Raw genomic sequence first — 21,006 nt, forward strand, 5'->3', positions numbered from 1 at the left:
TCTGTCTCATTGTCCAAATGGATTCCCCTCTAAAGTACTTCCCCCTCAGAACCTTATTCACCATAAGATTTGGCCTGGTTATCACTTTCCACAATTATTTAGCTAGCATTGCTGTATTGAAGTCTAACAGGTCTCTAAACCCCAACCCCCCTTTGCCTTTTAACTCGGACATTTTCTTCCATCCTAACCAGTGAATCTTCTTTTTATCATCATTGCTTCCCTACTAGAAATTTGTCATCTCTTTACATATATTGTTACATAGAGTCTTTGGTAATTTGCAGTAGGCCATTGCATAAGTAGGCATTGCTAATACCACTGATTTCAGTAGAACTTCCTTTCCAGCATTACTTAGAAGTTTCTCTTTCCACCCTCTCAGCTTGTTTGACACTTTCTCCCTGATATAGTTAAACACTTGTCTATTTGTCCTCCCAATCACCATAGGTAAACTCAAATATTTGCTTTGTCTGACTTGATTCATCCCACCTAGTGTGCTTAGTGTCTCATTCCTACATCCCTCACCTGTGTTTTTTGCTATAAAAGATAGAACATTTGTCAATATTTATAACCTGCCCGGATGCTTCCCTATAACTCGTCAATATCTGCATGATTGCAGTTGCTTTTTTCCTTTGTAGCTTTACAGAAAAAGAGGGTATCATCTGTAAAAATAGATGGGCAATAGTTGGGCTAGAAGGAGCAATTTTAAGACCAAAAATTATGTGATCCTGCATAGCATTTTTGAAAATATTTGAGAGTGCCTCAGAAACCAATAAGAACAAACAAGGGGACAGGGGTCCCTTGTCTAATCCCTCTGGTAGGCCTGAAATAACCTCTTTTCTCTACATTAGTGTTAAAAGTGTAAGACATTGAAGACATGCATTCAAAGATCCAGTGAATCCAAGTCTTATGAAAATCCATTTTCTCCATGATTCTAGTCACCAAATACTACTCAACTCTGTCATAGGTCTTTGACATGTCAAGTTTTAAAGCCATAAAAGCATTAGATCCATTTCTTTTCCTATTCAAGCAATGTGTAAATTCATGAGCAACCATAATATTATCTATGATTTGTCTTTCAGGTATAAAGGCCAATTAGTTAGGACTAATGCGGTGGTTAAGCAAAGGTTTAAACCAATTTACCAGGACTTTAGCAATGATTCTATACACCACATTACACAAACTTATGGGTCTGAATTCAGACACTAAAGTGGGGGACTCCACTTTAGGAATTAAAGTTATGATGGTGTCATTTGTAGCTCTTAGCAAATTGCCAAAATCAAAGAAACTAGAGATAGCATCAGTCAAGTCTTTTTTAATAACATTCCAGAATTTTTGAAAGAAGATGGAGGTCATACCATTAGGTCTTGGGGCCTTGTCTGGATGTAGTGAGCAAACTGCCTTTCTTTCTATCGCAAGTTTGATAAGCTTGGAGTTCATTTGTCTAGTAATCACTCAAGGAATACCATCTAGTATTTCATCTGACAGTTTTGGATTTGTAAAAATAAATAGCTCTTTGAAATACCCACTTATCACTCCTTCTATTTCCTCCACTAACTTACACTAGTTTCCATCATCTTTCATCAAAGTAGACATATTGTTTCTCTTCCTTCACCCTTCCACACTAGAATGAAAAAATTTAGTATTCTTATCTCCCTCTTTCAACCACTTAACTCTTGACTTTTGAGCCCAAAACACCTCTGCCCTTTTATAAGTATCATTTAACTCCCTTTTTAAGTTTGAGATTTTTTCATGTCTATCAGGCCTGTGGCCACCTCTCATCTCCTCAATCTTTAGCTTCAAATCCTTTATTTGCTTCCTTGCATTAGCTTTTATCCCCTTATTCCAATTTAATAGTTCCACTATGCACTTTTTTATCCTATGTTGTAGTTTGCAGAGTCTAGATCCATATTGCTGCTTCCTCCGAGCCTTTTCTACAATATCTCCCACCTCCTCAAAGTTTAGCCAATTCTTATCAAAATAGAACCTCTTTTTCCATCTTTTACCTCTAAGCTCAGTATCTAGCAATAACATATAGTGATTAGAAGCCTCATTCTGAATATGTATGCATTTTGTCTTATCATGATCACATCTCCACTCATTACTGAAAAGAACGCTATCCAGTCTTTTCTTTACTTCAGTCTCTTTATCCTACTGATTACTCCAGGTCCATGGAACTCACTCAAAACCTATATCAATAAGCTGATTCTTCTTAACAAACTCTCTGAACACCTTAAAACTCCCCTCAGGTCTTCTTACCCCACCCTATTTTTTCATATTAGATAGAATGTCATTCATATCCCCTGCCAATACCCAATTCTCTCCCCATATATTTTTCTTTCTTTCAATGACCTTCCATTGCTCTTCTCTAATTATATCCTTTGAGCTAGCATAGATACAGATACACCACCATTTAGTCTTCATACTCTGCTCATCTATCAGTAATTCTATAATGAAGTATGTACTCATAGTTCTATAGATGTTAAGTTCCTTCCTTCACAACATTGCTAAACCCCCAGCCTTTCCCACTGGATCAACTACAGCAAAATTCTCATAACCCAATCTAATTCTAATCTTATTTATAACACATTCCTTATTTTTTTGTTTCAAACAAGAAAATTAGTTATGGAGAGTGGAGTTTTATAGCTGACAAGTATATATTTTACATGTTTTTAGTGTGTTTTGTTATTTAGTTTTGGTGTGTTTTACTCATGTTTTTAGCTAATTAACTAAGATTCTAGTGAAAATATGCATTTTGTGGTTTAAAGTGTGAACAATTGTATTTCTATGGATTTTTATAGCGAAAACTTCATGTTTTTATAGGTTTAAGGATTCAATCATCAAATGGCATGAGTTGAGAAGATATTTGGATGATTGATGATGGTTTGAAGTGATAAAAAGAGGATATGAAGTGCAAAAGAGGAACTGCAATCAAGTTATAAAGAAAGCAAGTTTCACAGCTTTGACACCTTGTGATATTTCCACTATATCTTGAGTTACAAACATTGGATTGAGATGAATTTTTAACCATTTTGAAGCTAAGAGATATATCTACATTTGGTATGAAGACATCGAAGTCCAGTTTAGTCGTTTTCATAGTCAAAAAGTCAAAATACAGAAGTACAACTCTGCTATCGCAAGCTGAAATAGAGTTCTGACCAGTCGTGGGTGTTTTGATCATGTCTCGGTTCACAGAACTCGAAATTGGATGATTCTTGAGGCATTGGAAAGCTAACTCAAAGGACTATAACTTTCATGTTTTATACAAAAGTTAGTTAGGCCTCCATCAGTGAGAAAATTGTAGTCCTAAAAACTTGACTAGCATAGGGTATACATATACAATTAAGCTCATCCACAATCAACTTTTACATTTATAAATCCTAAATACCCCACACACGATTTATCGCAAGTATACGAATCATGAGCGAGTATAGGATATTAAGGGTCGATCCCAGAGGGAAGAGTGACAATTATCGGTGTTTTCTGAACTCCTTTATTATCTAGACTACCATAAATATAAAATTAATGAAAATAACACTAGAAAGCACCTAGAGATATGAAATTCCTTACTACTCTTGCAAATGAGATTACCGGTTAAGTGAATGCTATTATCTTGGCTAGTTATGGCGTAATTTCCTAATGTATGTGAAACCTACTCTCGTAGTAAATCAACTATACTTGTATCTAAACCATACCTACTCTCGTGGTTATGAAATTAACTACAAACTCATTCCTTCTATGAAATTACATGAAACAAGTCATTTAAACCACATAGGTGCACATCTACTCTCGTGAGTGTACTCCCTAAGTTTATCATTTTCTTGAACTAGTATTAAATTCCAATTCTCATTGCAAACTTAACACCTTTAGATAATCACAATTAATGGTCGGTTAATCATGATTAGAAAAGCAAAAGTGATAAATAACTTGTTCAAAATAATATCATCAAATAACCAAGTAAACATCACAAACAAGATATAGCAAGTTCATCCATAACTCTAAGCATAAACTTTAGCAAAACATGAAGAAAAACAAATCCAAACTTGTATTATAGCTAAACATGAACTTAAATACAAAAAAGAAAGTGATAGGAGAGATGCCACCCTTGTCACATGAGTTTCAAACTCTCTATCTTTACTCATCAATCTTCATCCAAATCTAACTATAAGTACAAGAAGGAAAGACTACACTACCTATACTAATCTATTCTAACTAATGAACTAAGAAAATTCTAGTGAAGACTACATTTTTGGTGAGTTTTTCTAGCCTTCCAAAGTTTTTGAAATGGTCTCCAAAGGCTTCTATTTATAGAAGATTCGAGAGCCAAATGAGTTGTAAAGTTTCTTTTGCAGCTGTCTTGGGCTGTTACCACCGATATTCTTGCAAGAAAATGGGTCAAAAAGCTTGTATGAACAAAATACAAGTTGTTAAGCAAGTTGCAGCTGAAATTGAGGAATAGGCGACTAGGGAATATGCAACTTCAAGCCACGTATTCATGTAGTCGCGTTTTCACTTCTGCACACTTAGCACCACTTCAACTGCTATTTCTCACTGATGGAGGCCGAACTAGCTCTTGTGCAAAACATGAAAGTTGTAGCTCTTTGAGTTAGCTTTCCAATACTTCAAGAATCATCCAATTTGGAACTCTGTGGATCGAGATATGATCAAAATACCCATGACTGGTCAGAGCTCTATTTCAGCTTGCGACAACAGAGTTGCACTTCTGTATTTCGATTTTTTGACTATGAAAACGACTGAACTGGATTTCGATGTCTTCATACCAAATGTATATCTATCTCTCAGCTTGAAAATGGTACAAAATTCACCTCAATCCAATGTTTGTAGCTCAAAATATAGTTGAAATATCACAAGGTGTCAAAGCTGTGAAACTTGCTTTCTTTATAACTTGATTGCATTTCCTCTTTTGCACTTCATATTCTCTTTTTATCACTTCAAACCATCATCAATCAACCAAATATCTTCTCAACTCATTCCATTTGATGATTGAATTCTTAAACCTATAAAAACATGAAGTTTTCACCACAAAAATCCATAGAAATGCAATTGTTCACACTTTAAACCACAAAATGCATATTTTCACACTAGAATCTTAGTTAATTAGCTAAAAACATGAGTAAAACACACCCAAACTAAATAATAAAACACATTAAAAATACGTAAAATATATACTTGTCAAATACCCCTACACTTGAACCATTGTTTGTCCTCAACCAATAAGAAATACAAACCAACAATACTCCAAACTTTGAAAATAAAGATATGTGCACAATTCAACTCCAGTACCTTAAAACAAGGTAAATAACCATTATGCAATCATTCATTAATCCTCAAGTACTCATAATATCAAGTAAAAGAGAGCTAATTATACCCTAACTATGCTAGTTCAACTCAATTTCTCATCTTCACCCAATGTCACAAGTAAGTAACTCATATGGTCAATAAAAATGCTATCCAATCCCATGATCATCTTCTTATTCAACTTAGAGAGGGATTTATTCATATAATATAGCTAAATATATACTTAAGTTGTGAAAGTGTCTTTTTACGCGAGGATCAATATTTTTAGATGAAGATCGCCAGTTACTCAACACTTCACATTCTTAAGTTGCCTTGCCTACTCTTAATTCAAGTACCGTTTTATGCGGATGTCAACATTTTTAGATGAAAACTCCCGGTTACTAAGCACAAGAAACATTGGAGTAGAACAACTCTTATTCTCTCTTTTTTTCTTCTTTTTTCATTTTTTTCTCATTTTTTTCTTTTTTCTTTCTCTTTTTTCTTTTTTCTTTTTTTTCAAAGTAAGTCCCTCAAAAGCATAATCATGAGAAGAGTATTGCAATTATTGACCATACTTATCACTTAACTATGTAAAATCAAGTAAAGAGAAGAAACTTTATCAAATTAGTAAAATGTAGGCATAATTTTCTCCACTTTACAAGATATACTTTCCTATAAATGCACAAATTATAATCACATAATAGTTATTTCCAAATTAAATGAGGAAAGAAGTGCTCAAGTCACATATATTTATTTCAAAAGTAGAAAGAATTTGAGTTATTAATGGTATGGAACTTGTTACCCCTTAGATAAAATTGAAAAAATTTGAAGCCTTATGGGGCGATTTTACAATTTTGGACAAGATTTTGGAAAAAGTTTTGAATTTTAACACAAGTCCAATATTTGCAACCAACAAGTCAATCACATACAATGTATATGATCTCAATTCTCCCCCTCCCCCCCACTTAACATGCACATTGTTCTCAATGTGTAAAAAGGGAAACCAAAATAAAGAAAGTAATACTCTCTTATTGCTGTGATTGAAATGTGTGAATATGAAGTTTCAAGATCCGTTGTCCGCTTATCTCCAACGCTTCATGAGTTCCATTTGATAACCATTAGTAATAGAAATCTAAGAATGGAAAATGACAAACAAAGATGATAACAAAGGCATTAATAAATATAAAGGTGATCCATAACTCGACGCCTTTGTGATGGTGAAATACCTATAGAAAATACATAACAAACTGCTCAAGGTACAAGGAAATACATAAGGGAAAGAAGTAGAATGAACAAGGAACCTGCATTTTTTTTCCTCTAAAAATGCGACTGCAGGAAATGTGAGGTAGAAACCGCGTTTTTGCAACTTGCGTTTTCAATTGAAAAGTTGCCGGATCAAATACGCGGCTTCTGAAAAGGCGATTGGAAGTCGCGTTTTGAAACTCACATTTTCTTCTTTATCGTCGCAGAATGGAATACGCGGCTCATGAATACGCGACTTGAAGTTATGTATTTCTGAGCTCATGCTTTCAATTTCTGCACAATTTTCTAAAAATTTGACTTTTACCCCAATTACTCAAAATGCATCCTAGATCATTATTTTTCCAAAATAATCAATGCACGCACATGTAAAACGATAAAAACATGCATTTTACCCCTTTCTAACGAATCAAAAACAACAATTACTCAAATTGAATGGTTGAGTTCTTTGATCAAATTTCGTCTTTTTCACCTCAAATGGTCACCTTTACTTCTATTTCCCAAACCTTCAAAAGAAAAACAATAAGATAACTTAAACACCTAATATAAACATAAAATCACACACAATTAACATAAAGTACTAAAACATTGGGTTGCCTCCCAACAAGCGATTTTGTTTATAGTCATTGGCTCGACTATTTTGCCTCATTTCTCAAGGAGGTTTTGTTAATGAATAATCCACCATTAGAGGTCGTGGTGGATCATTAAAAGTTGGTTTAATAGTAAAAGCCACATGTTCTAAAGATATGAGAGGTGGAAGAAGGTTACCTATCTCAAGTGAGTCGTAGATATTACATTGAATATGTATCACTTGAGAATTCACCAAAGGAACATCCGCATGGCTTTCTTGGGCAACAATACCATTAGAACCTACACTCTCAACACATTTCTCAAGAGAGGTGAAAAATGAATCCTTAAGGTTCACCTCTTGAGATTCAAGGTTAGCTCCAAAGGTATTCTCATGTGAAATAGATATTTTCTCATTGAAACACAATTGAGATTCATTATTTTCATCAAAATGCAATCCACTTTCACTTGCAACATGCTTACCATTCATGCTAGGATCAACTTGCATAACATTAGAGCAAATAACTTCATACAAAACATATAATTGTTCTTGTATTCTATCAAAGTGAGAAGCTAATTTATCCAATCTTTCCTCAACCCTATCAAAACGGTCAGAGGTTGCATTTGCTAGATTTTCTATAGCTAATTCCCAAGATGGCTTAGAATCGTTAGCTAATGATTTACTTTCTAATTCCGAAGGTGAAGGTGCATTAACTAACCTTTCTATTGCCAATTTCCAAGATGGTTTAGATTCAAATTGGACACATTCGGGTTGGTAATCATAAAAACATGGAGAATCACTATAAGTATATTGATTATCCCAACCATAAGCATAAGAATTCCCCCGATTAGGACCATATTGATCAAAATAAGGACTGTAATGCTCAAATTCATCATAATAATCCACATTTTGTGCTTGTCTACATGTACTAGTAGCATAATAACCTCCACACAAGTCACAAATCATATGATTAGAATTAAAAGTATTAGCATTCCTCTTTTACTCAATTTCATGCATAATGGTGTCCATTTGAATTTTTAACATTATGACATCAAGTTTAGTCTTTAAGCACCTCAAACCATTTTCGAATGACATACCTTCAGTAATTTCTTGGTTACCTCTATTCAATGAACTTTGCACGTAGTAACCATCCATTGCCGATCTTCCATCTTGTGAGGACTCGTATTTTTTATTCTTAATTTTTACTTATTTTAAAATTATTTGCATTGGTGTTATTTAATTTTATTATTTTAGCTTGAATTTTACACAAAACATATTTTTATCGCTTACGCGTCAAAAATTTCAAAAAAAGTTGTACCGATGCGATTAATTGGAGATTTGGAGAATTAACCTCAGACTAGTAAGAATGAGTATTAGTGGTGTAAAGGAAATTACCTTGGAAGATTAGTATTAGAGAGTAGGAAACAAGAAGGAAACTAGTAGTGCATGACACTATTTGGTCACTATTCCTAGTTGACCTTTCAACCCACCAAAAAGCAAGCTTTCTTTTCAATTTCACATCACAATTCAAAGCTCCATCTCTTCTCCTTTTCCTCTCACTTGGCTGGCCATTGAAGCTCAAAAATAAGGGTAGAAAACTCCTCCTTCAAATAACAAGTTTTGCTCCAAGAATCTCTCCAAAACCCTCAAACCTTTGGAAATTGATCAAGTTAGAGAAAAGCTCCTACCTTGTGGTGATTTCTTGGTGGATTGGTGGTGCAAAGCTTGGCTCTAACTAGGGTTAAAGAAACTTGGGTGAAGTAACTAGCTTCACTTCACTTCACTTGACTTGATCTTTAGTTCATGCAAGATTTAGTAGTAGCTATGGGTGATTATGAAAGGGTATTTGAAACACTAAGTAAAGCTAGGCTAGATGACTTGAGGAAACCCTTGTCTTCTTGATTTATACTTGGGTAAATGCCTTGAGGTGGATTATTAGGAAGAGGATTTGAAGATTTCATGTTTGTTTGGTTGATATTCGGTGATTTCTAGCTTGATTTTGGGCTTGAAAGTTCGAGAGAAAATTTGAAGGAAAGATGAGGAAGTGTTGTTCGAATTTTTGCTGATTTATTCCTCTTGATTTATTTTTGAATTTTTCTGTTAAATTGCTGCAAAAAAGCTTGTTATATGTTGGATTGTATGTGTAAAAATTATCTCTCAAAAATCATTTCATTTGAGTGGGTGAATATTAGGCTAAAGAGAGAAAAATCAAATCTGGAAATTTGATCAGGGTAGTCTGCCTATCTGCACTCAACAGCCTATAAATTTTTGTATAGGAGTTGAAATCAAGTGACGTTTGTAGAATTTGAAACTAGACTCCGAGAGATTTCCAACGGTATAAAATATCCCTGCTAATTCATTTTCTGTGAGCCGTAGTGAACCAGCAAATTTGACTGATTTTCTCCTACTGTTTTACCGTGAGACCCGCATAGCTGTATCTTGTAGCCCATTTTCACTCCTCTTGTGAAATGAATTTGAAGACGGTTTCTTCTTGTGATTTTTGGAATTTTGAATCTAGTTTTCAACACCATAAACCACTTTAATTTTGGACTTGTGTACCTTTAGTTATGACTTGATTTCGAAACTGTGTCGGATGCTCCAAGGCTGGAAATCCGTGAACTAGGTTTCAAAAACCAGTTTTCGAAGAACTATTGTATCTTGGTGTAGAAAAATCCAAATTGAGTTACACTTATTGCATTTGAAAATAGACTTGAAGTTCTTTCAGTGTTATAAATTTCATTGGCCAATTCGATTCCTATGAATTTTGCTAAATTTTCAAATTTCACTGAAAATCATGACTGTTTTGCCCTGTTTTAATGAAGCAGCAAGTTAGAGCTGAGATTTGAATGATTTCTGATTTAAATCTAGAAAAAGTATTTTCTAGAGAGTTTTAGTACATTGAATCTAGTTTTCAACGGTATAAAGTTCCCAATCTTTGGACTTACGGAACTCAAGATATGATTTTCCATGTATTGTCGCACAAAGCTGGAATTTTCTGGTTTCAAACAAAATGTTCTTTTAAGGACTTCCAACTTTCCTTTGAGATTGTTAGTCCGCTTTTAGCTTGATTTTGTGGATGGATACAAGGTTTCTTGTGACTTTAAGCCTTCATTTTGAATCTTGGGTTTCAAAGGATTAAACCTCTCTTGATGCGTTGTCTGGGTTGCCTAAGCAAATGAATTTTCTTCCTTATATGCTAAGTGACTTAGGGTATACGTGAGTGATGCATTAAGGGGGGAAATTGACCTAAAGGTGGTTTGCATTTAGTGATGGTTGGTTGATATTTCTTTAGGTGTTCAAGAGGATTTCAAAAGGAATCCCGGTGCAGACAATTAAAGGACATACTTGCTCGCTTGCTTTTGAATTTGGTGAGTGTCAAGTGCATGACTTGTTGCATAATACTTGGGTCGCTTCTTATTGCTTATGTGAATTAAACTTGTCGAGGCAAGTGTGTACTTTATCTCACTCATCCTCTCTTGCTTGACTTGATAATTGACTCACTCGTACTTGACCATTATACTTGTGCTTGTGCTTGACTTGGCGTCGATTTGAGAGCAATCTCATCGACTTATACTTGAATTTGGGGGTCTCAAAACCTAATGGCTAGCCATTCAACTCAAGCCGGCAAGGGCTTGGTTGAGGAGCTTGGTGAACTTTGGACTCGTGTACTTGACTTGCTTTGATATACTCGAGTAATATTACAACTTGTTTGATGTTCGGGCCCCGTAGGAGGTGTAACAGTGGACGAAAATTTGGTGAAAAGTGGGGTACTACGAACTTGTTACTTGCTCGGTTGACGGAGTATCAATACTTGGAAATTTTAGATCAAGATATCGGTGAAGCAGTGTGAATTTAGTTCCTGAGAGCTCTCGTATCCTTTATTGATTGTGTTTTTATTTTCTTTTGTGAGTTTACATGAAAATCGTGGCTGTTTTTTTTTGTGTTGTTAATGCTACATGTACCTGCTTGCTTGCCTATTTTCTTGGTCTCATTGGGCGTTAGCTCACCCCTTAAGTTTGTTTTCCTTAACAGGAACTTGAAGTGGAAAGATTGGAAGAAACTGGTCTTGGTTATATATTTTGTCTGATTATGGATGTAAATGTTTTAGCTGACCTTTTGGTAGTTGTAATTTGGAAAGTTTGATGTAATTTTTGGAAATACTAGGGTGTAGAATTTTATGACTTTTGAAAGAAGCGACTTCTTCTTTATATTAGTTTTCTTATTAGTTGATTAGTTCTAAGTTAAAATCTTGATGTAAGGATCGAAGACAACCTAAGAGGGGGAGGTGAATTAGGTATTCTAAAACCAACTAAGATATAGGTCACCTGTTTTCAAGCCTACCCTTCTTTTCTCAAAAACCACTCAATAGATCAGTTTACAAGAAAGCACAGGTGTACGTGAGATGAAAAAATGAACAGTTTATATAGTAAAGCTATAAATGAAAGTAGAGAAACAAACCAAGTTTCAAACTCCACTTGAGTTTGAACAACACATTATATAACAAGCTACTTCAAGTTGAACAATCTTGCAACCAATTTCTTGTGTACAAGGGAAGGATCACTTCCTTCTTACCCCAAACCTCACTTGGTCAAGCAAGGAAGTTTTACAAACACTCGGATAACCCTCACAATGCTATACTATTGAAGAAGTTGTGTCACACTTGAAAAGCTACAAGAAAATTGCACAAGCTAAGAATACAAATGTTCCTTTGGAGTATTCTAACACTTGAATCACTCACGATTTGATGTAGACTTGATGTGCAAAGTTATTCTGAGGTGGTTGACTTTGTTCTTTTTATAGGAGACCAAAAAATTCTTCAATTAATGCTGTCAACGGATAGAAGGCATCTGAAGAGTCAACTAGGCGTTGGTACTGTCGGACGTCCAATAGTCAGTTTTTATGCGTCCGAGCGAGGTCAGTGAATTCGAGAAATTTTCTTGAACCTCTTAGGACGTCCGATCCCCTCTCACCATGCGTCCGAGGGTGAGATGCAGACATGGAGGTTCCTCTTCAATTCCTTCGGACGGCCGATGCGTCCAATGTGTTGCGTTCGAAGTAGGGCTGCAAACGAGCCGAGCCGAGTCGAGCTTTGAGCTAATCGAGCCGAGCCTCGACTAAATTTTACCAAGCTCGAGCTCGACGAGCCGACAATTTTCGAGCTCGAGCTCGACTCGAATCAAGTCGAGCCGAGCTCGAGTCGAGCTCGAAAAAAATAAAAAATAATTATTTTATTTTTTAAAAAATAAATAAAATAATATTTTTTTTCTTAATAAATAATAAAATATTAAGGATATATACGTAATTTTACTATGAAAATAAAAAATAAAAAATATATATATATAATATACGTAATTTTATTATTAAATAAAAATAAAAATAAAAAATATATATATATACTTAAGGCTCGCGAGCTAACGAGCTTAATATTCTGAGCTCGAGCTCGAGCTCGAGTTTGACTCGAGTCGGCTCGAGCTCGACTCGAGCTCGATATTAATCGAGCTCGACTCGAGCTCGAATCGAGCCGCTCGCGAGCAGCTCGATTCGTTTGCAGCCCTAGTTCGAAGTGCAGCAACGCTTGTCGGACGTCCGATGCTCAGGTGTTGAGCGTCCGATCGTGATCAGTAATCGTAGAAGCCCTGGCTTGTCTTCTTCGGACGTCCGAGTCTGAGTTCTTCATACGTCCGAAGTTACTCAATGAATGTCGGACGTCCGATACTCTCCTTTCGTGCGTCCGACATCTTTCTCAGCACTTTTCACCTTTTTGATCTTCGTTTTGTTCTAAGTCCACAGACCTGTTTAGTGCCATTTCTGAAAAGGGTCTCTACAAAAAGTATTAGTAACATCCGTTTGTTTTGTAATCATCAAAAGATATGAATTGAGATAAACACTTGACTTGTATCGAGTCCTAACGAGAGTTAGGCAGGCGGCCCGCCGAAACCCTAGGATTCGCCCTAAGGAGAAGTGGGGTCGTCACACTTCTCCCATGCATTGTCCACCCATGTTTATTACTCTCCTTAAACCCCTAAACATGCTTTCAAAGGAAGTCAAAAACACGTTTAGTCAAGAAGAATAGATGACTCTAAACATATAAAAAAAGCATATACAAAGACTTAAAAAGACACTAAACTTAACAAACAAGACACTTGACACAACAAAAATAAGAAAAATAAGTAAAAATATCTAAATTAATAAAGTTGCTCTTAGCACTGATATTGACAAATCTTCCCCGGTAACGGCACCAAAAACATGACTAGCGTGGGGTATACATATACAATTAAGTTCATCCACAATCAAATTTTACATTTATAAATCCTTAATACCCAATACTCGCTCATGATTCGTATACTTGCGATAAATCGCGTGTGGGGTATTTAGGATTTATAAGTGTAAAACTTGATTGTGGATGAGTTTAATTGTATATGTATACCCCGCACTCGTCAATTGTGAGAACCCGTAATTTGCATTTTCTCGGTTTTCGCATTTTTCATGACTTGTTTTCTGTATTTTCGTGATTAGGAAAAATTCTAGATATTGTTAAGGAGCAGATATAGTTTTTAGATGATTTTTCTAGTATCGAATAGGTTTTGAGAAATTAAGAGCGTATATTGGACGTGGGACCCACAAGTGCGAAAAGTTCGGAAAAATTCGGGTAACTAGGTTAAGTTTTGGATACTGGAGTTAATTTACCGGGTGTTATGAGATATTTAGAGGTACCAAGTGCATAGGTGTGAGAAAGACAAAAACAAGTTAGGCATGAATTAATGAGAGGGACATGTGTCACCATATGATTAAATCTTGTTTTGACTTACTATTCAACCTTTTACCAATTACTAAATAAAACCAAAAATTGACCAAATATCTTCCATTTTTCTTCAAGCTTGGCCGAATTTCTCTCTAGGAAAGGAAGAAAGGAAACCTCTTCAACTTCTTGATTCTCTCTTGCTCAAATTCAAGAATTCAACCATCTAAACTTGTTTTTGTTCCATAAAATCACTTAAGGAAGTGTTGGTGAGTTGTTGTGTGAAGTTTTTTGGAAAGTTAAGGTGACCAATAGCTCTCTCTCTCTTGTTCTTAAGGTAAGTTGTGAAGAACCACCCTCCTCCTTTAATTGGTGCTTAAATCATGCTTAGTGGTAGTATAAGATGCAAATTTGTGGATTAAATCTTGAGTTTTGGTTGAATTGGTGAAGTTTTATTATTATTGGGGATTTTTCTGTTTTCATATGGATATGATTATGGGGTCATATATGATGATTGGAAATGATGTTTAAGGACTCTATGAGGTGGAAAAAGTGATTAATTGCAACCAATTTCTGTTTTGGAAGAAAATTGAAAAATCTAGGGTTCTTGAAGCTACATTCTGTCCGAAATTTTAGGTCATATATAGAGGCTGATTTGGCCTTGTCTTAAAACATAAAAGTTGTAGGGAATGACATTTTAGAGGTGCCTACAAAATTTCAGGTCAATCGGAGTAGCGTAGAGTGAGAAAAGTCGAAATTACTATTGCTGTTCTGGTTTTACCCGAAATGTAAGAATTGCGCCTGTAATTGGTTGTTTTGGCTGGAATTGCTTCCGAATTGGTTGTTGAGGCCTTCTGATGAAATGTAACCCTATTTCTTAGCTTTCATTTGGTTTTGGAATTTCTGGATTTGGACTTGGAGAACCTGATTTATGATGTTTCCGCTAGAATGCGTTCTGTGAATCTGTTTTTGTGATTCTGGTATGGTATCTTGCATTTTTGACCTGGTTACACTCGAAACTGGGTTGAGTGACCTTCTGTAATATTGTAGCCCTGTCTTTTAGCTTCGAAATGGTGGGTCTTATACCCTCATCCGATAATCGTAGTGCATTTGGTGCTATTACCGCAAAGTAAAGTCAAAACCTGTTTTTTTTCAGGGCCAAAGTTAATTGCATGTTCGAATTTTCTGGTTTCTTTAATGTTTGTATATGTTTATGGAACCCTATTGGGGTCATATTTGGAATTGGTTTATGACTCGTTATCGAGTCTCCTTGTATTTGTTTGCATGTTTTAGGGATTGTTTTCATTCCGGTCATTTCCTAGCTAACTTTTGTACTTGTACTACTTTGAGCCTAGTGAACGGCTTTTGGGTAATGAGATGAATTTTGTGTGAGATGTTGGGACTGATTTGAGGTAATAGTGAAGCCTTAAGGGCTGGAAAAGTAAGAAATTTAGGGGAAGTGCTGCCCGATTTTCTAGGCCGTTTGGTTCCTTTAAGTTGGATTTGCCTTTTTGTAGAAATGAAAGGCTTTTGGGTTGTTTGCGCCTAAGTCTTCATGTTACCTTTTTGTTTCCAAGAAAATCATGTTTTTGCACCCTTGCATTAGTATTTATTTGGCAAGGCATACGACGTGTAGTCGAGCCTCACTTGTGCATTCCGTTTGCTCGATTTGGATATGAAACCTTCAATTGGTTTATTTTGATTATTTTAGGGTTTCTTGGCGATTAAGGCCAATCTGAAGTGAAAACTTTTGAAGTTGAGCCGGTGAGTGTACCACTCCCCTCCATTGCTGTTTAACTTGATTTCTGCTCTGCAATCTGTTTATTTGTTCGAGACGAGGGTGTACTTTATCACACTCGTTCTCTTGTCTGTTCATATGCCAATTTACTCTGCAAAATTTGAATCTGTTATCTGTGTCTGCATCTGTTCGGATTTCTATGACCTATGAGCTCAATCCTGTGGCTAAGTTATTCGAGTCGGGCCGGCAATGGCCTGGACGATTAGATAACGAACCACGGTAGTCTGTTCGGAGATTTTGGGTATTGAGACCCTTGATTCCGGGTATACTCGAGTATTACCATTTCTGTTCGTTTGCGGTGAGCGGGCCCGGTAAAGGGGTGTTTGGTGAACGGGATTCGGTGTAAAGAGGGGTCTACGGACGTTGGTTCTATATACGTTGGCGGAGTGTCAACTTCGATCAAGCTTCGGTGACGCAAATGGGAATTTGGCTCCTGAGAGCCACCTGTATCCTTCCTATGTGAATCATTAGTTACTGTACTTTACATCTAGCATGGGTATCTGATTTGTTAAATGTGAAATGCCATGATTTTTCTGCTATATGTCTGGTACCTCATTGAGCGCAAGCTCACCCCTTTCTGTTCCTTTTGTTTTCCTTACAGGAACCTCTTTTGGAAATCATGATTTTGAAAAGCGAGTTGAGCTAGTTAGATAATCTTTTGTTCTTTTGTATAGCTCCTCGAGGGGAAGCAAACTCTAAATGTACTTCGTTTCATTGGTTTCATCTGAATTGTAAATCTAGCGACATGTATATATGAAAATGTTTTTTTTTTCCTTGTGATTTTGGTAAGTTACTGTTAAGCTTGGCGTTATTCAATCATTCAATTCTTTTGGGTCCTATCTCGCATAATATCGGATTTGTGTGTTTCGACTCCGTAGTCCTGGCGAGAGTTGGGCAGGCGGCCCGCCGAACCCTTTGGTTCGCCTTAGGGTAAGGTGGGGCTGTCACATCAATAGCCTCCTCAAGTTGGCAAACTATCAAGAGGCTCCTAACACCTCGACAGTTCCACACCATAACTCTTATTGAGGGTTGGGAGCCCCATTGAGATTGGGCTCCACTACCTTCAGTAATTTTTCCAAATTAGCATCCTCTTTCATAAACTTACATTTCTTGTTTTCTCCTTCAACACTCTCCCAACAGCTTCCTTTCTCTTTGTTACAATCCTACTTCCTTCTACCAAATTCTTTTGTCGCCAATCTATCCCCATTTAATTCTGAGAAAGGCACTCTTCTCCCTACTTCTTGTACTAATTTTTTCCATCCCTTACTTCCTTTGTACTTCCTTTTACCCCTATCCTCACCCTTTTGGATTCTTTTATGCTTTAGACCCCCTTCATTAATTTTTAGATTCCCATTCTTACCTTCATCCCCTAACACATCCTCCTTTTTTTCACCAGAGCCATCAATACACATAACATTCCATCCCTCTTTCTCAATCAGCTCATCTATATTCCCACTCTTCCCCATTAGATCCATATTTCTATGATTATTTTCCTCTATAGCTATTTCCATATCTGTAACCACATTCCCCTTATTGTTGTTCTCAACTTTTTCCCCAGTCCCTTTATCCGAACTTTCCGTACTTAAGTATGATTCTTTTCTTTGCCCCATTGCCTTATTTTCCGTGTTATATAGGGTAGGCTCCTAGGGAGTACCATGCCAGGACTCCTATTTCCTATGGCTTATGAGTGCAATGAAGACAAAACCAATAAAAGTTAGTTCAATCAGGTAAATACATAACACATTGTAGCAATGAGACAAAGCAATAAAATCAATACAAAGAAATAAAGTAATAAAAGGGAAAAAGGGGTTGGATCCCTCCCCTCGTGAATAGTATCCCTAATAAGGCAAAGCAGACTCTACCCTAGGCAAGCTATCATGGATGCATGAGGTATTAGCTCACTAATGCATCTAGACTCGATAGGTTTTAGGTTCCCGAGCCTTCAGACTTGGAAACCAAGGGTCATCAATCCCAAGTTTCTTTGTCGGTGGCTCGAGCGATTCCCCAGACATTGCTACGCACACATCGTGTCACGGCTACATGTCATGAGTGAATCTATCGAAACTCCTCAACCTTCAATTAAAAGCTAAAGGCTATGAACCCAAAGCTTAAAATGGAAGATTGAGTGACCCCTCGGATCAAGCTACGCACACATCGTGTCGCGATCACAAGTCCAAGTGAGTCGTCTAAAATCCTAATAGGGTGGAGTGGCGTGACAAGCCACTAAAAGAAAAATAAATGAAGGGTAAAAAATTAAAGCGTATGCACGTATGCTAGTGCTCGTTTGGAGGGGAGGGATTGAGAACCAACGCGAGGCTCTAGGGTAATATCCCCCACCCAAATGCAATGCAAAGCGCGAAATCACATAAATAAACCATCCATCCATCAAAACAATCGTAAGCGAATGTGTGAGGAAGTGAGTTGATACGCGTGAAATGCAAAAATCCTAAAAAGGAAAAAATGCAATGCTAAGCATCCAAATGTAATATATAAGAAGGTTAAAAGAAGAAAAGAATCGACAAAATCAAATTTGCTCGAACTCTCTAAGTCCCCAGTGGAGTCGCCAACTGTCGCGACCCATTTTTTATAAAATAAATAAATAGATAAATGGTTTATAAAAAGGTGAATTTTGATTCAATTTTTGGTTGGAAAATGAATTTGTGATTTAAAAAGAAAATGAAAAACATGGGTCTAAATGGGACTTGAAAATGCGACGATTTGACCCAAAATATAGTTTAAAAGGGGTTTTGAGAAAAAAATCGGAATCGCCACTTGGTATAGAGTTAAGGTGTACCAAATCACCTAAAATGAATTTTTTAAAGAAAAAGGTAGAAAGAAACCCCCTTTAAATGACTCCTAGTCTACGTAAACCAACGAAAAAGGTTCGGGAGTCACATTTGACGAAGAGGAAGGCAAGGATAAAAATCCAAGACACCCCTTCGACCTAGCCAAGGCTAGTTGCGTGATTTAGTCAAAGATTTTCTTGTTTTAACCAAAGAATTTACCACATTTGGATGTACTATATGAATGCAACCCTAGACCTAGGAGGGTATCGGGGGGTCAAAATTTCTCTTCAAAGCTCAATTGATGCCAATCACATTAATTGTGATGCCCAATGCGGATTCTTTGGAGAGGACACGAATAATGCAAAAATATGAGACTCTAAGAAAAGGAAAAGAATAAAATAATTATAGAAATATACATGTCTTAAAGGAATGCATCATGTCGGGTACGGGGGACTAATGTTCGTGACTCAATTTTCCCTTTTAATAGAGGGAATACGAGCGTGCTAAAGCTAGAAAGCCAAACTCGTCCATATCCCATATTCAACGGGTATTCCCTAATCTAATCAAGCAAATGCACTACCCTAATCCTAATTCTAAGATGAAATGCAAGTCTAATGTTATGTATCATACAAAGGGGCAAGTAATATACATATAAGGGAAAATATAAGGGAAAGGGTATATATATATAAGGACAGTGTCATGCAATATGGTGAAAGAGACCCTAAAAAATAAAGGTATGCATGAGATGAAGTGATTTTATCACGCAATCATGATCTAACGCGCGAAGGGCTCCTAAGGGCTAGCGTTGGACTAGCCCACAGCTACGCTCTCTCGCAAGCATTGGACTTGCAAGAGCTCGAGGGGACAACCATGACTAGCATTGGACTAGCCACGGTTACGTGCATTTGCATCCATCATACACATATATAAGTAATGTGCATAATTAAAGCAAGTAGACATGTGAGCACGTAATTCACAGAACACATAAGCATGCATATCTAGATGCCAAAACCTAAGAAAATGATTAAACACATAGCACCTAAGCATGCAAAACACATAAGGCAATTAAGACCCTAACTATTACATTTTTAGGGGGAAAGGCCTACTACAATCTAAGAGGGGAAACGGAATAAAATAAATAAAATAAACCTAACTATTACAACTTGGCATTTAAATGCCTTTCAAATAATCAAAAATGAACTAAAATAAATATACGAAATTAAGACGACTAAAGCGAATAAATGAAAACATTCAAAAGGCATGCAATTAAGCACATAAATCACATAAGTACACATAGGGTCAAATAAAGTAAAAATAAGGGATAGAGTGTACCTCCCTTGAGTTGGTGTCCTAATGAAATGAATTTACTTATTTACCCTCCAAAAACAAAGAAAATGTCAAGGCATCACTTTGATTAACAAAATAATCACACAAAATGGAAATAAACATGAAATTGACTCGCGCAAATCGTTCAAATAAACTAGACAACTCATATTCATTAAATAGGACCTAATTGCTATGCTTAAACCACAAATACCAAAAAATTTCCACGTAAAATCAAATTAACACCATAGATCTAGAAACAAAAATTACTAAACGTTCAAATTCATCCTGGCACTGACCCATGTTCTATCCAAAAATCAAAATTAAAGCATACCAAGAGCAAGCAACATGTTGAAGGGGTAAAATTGATTAAATTTTCAATTATTCTGGGTCACAGTGAAACAAAGGGAGACTTGGGGGGCCAAAGTATAATTTTAGAAAGTTATTTCATGCAATCTTCATGCAAAATACCATGAAATGTTTTTGCAACGAGAGTATTGAAGCATCTGATGAAGGCTTGTATGCAATTTCAGCCGCGGCTTTCTTTTCACTTAATTAATTCAAGCAATCAACATTTCAACACCTCAAACAACTGGTGCAACACAATCACTAAGCATTCATCTCATTTTCCATCATGAAATCCTTCTTTTAAAGCACCAAAGTTATGCAAATCAGATTTGAAGAACGCTTCTGCAAGTGAAAGCTTGATCTCTTTCCATTTACAAACGCATATTTATGGTCCGAAAGCATGACTTTAATCTAAACATCTTCACCAGAAATCAAAATCCTAAACTAAGCAACCAAAAACCAATGTTTACTTCACTGAAAACAACAAGGAAAACTGAACACAGAATCAGCAAAAAAAAAAAAAAGAAACTTGGAGCAGCGAACGCTTTTACTCATCTACAAAACAAAGTTGGTGCTATGGCCTGCTATTATGCCATACTTTGCTGCAAAAAATTGCAGCAAACGCACACAATGGCATCACTTTCCAACAACCAACAGACCCAAGAAGAATTCTAGCTAAACAAAACTTCAATCACCAACAAGAAACAACTCTACGAACATCGCTGCACCAAAAAAAAAACAGAACTTAAGACCTGTTGCAGCAGATTTTTATGCATCGACTTTCAGCCGCACACAATCTACAATCTGGCCATAGAACCATCAAACATTCTGTATTTTTCAACATGAGACCCCTAGTTTGAACCCCAGAAAAATCCGAAAAACAAAAGATGCA

Source organism: Coffea eugenioides, chromosome 8 (genome assembly GCF_003713205.1).
Source record: "Coffea eugenioides isolate CCC68of chromosome 8, Ceug_1.0, whole genome shotgun sequence".
NCBI lineage: Eukaryota > Viridiplantae > Streptophyta > Magnoliopsida > Gentianales > Rubiaceae > Coffea > Coffea eugenioides.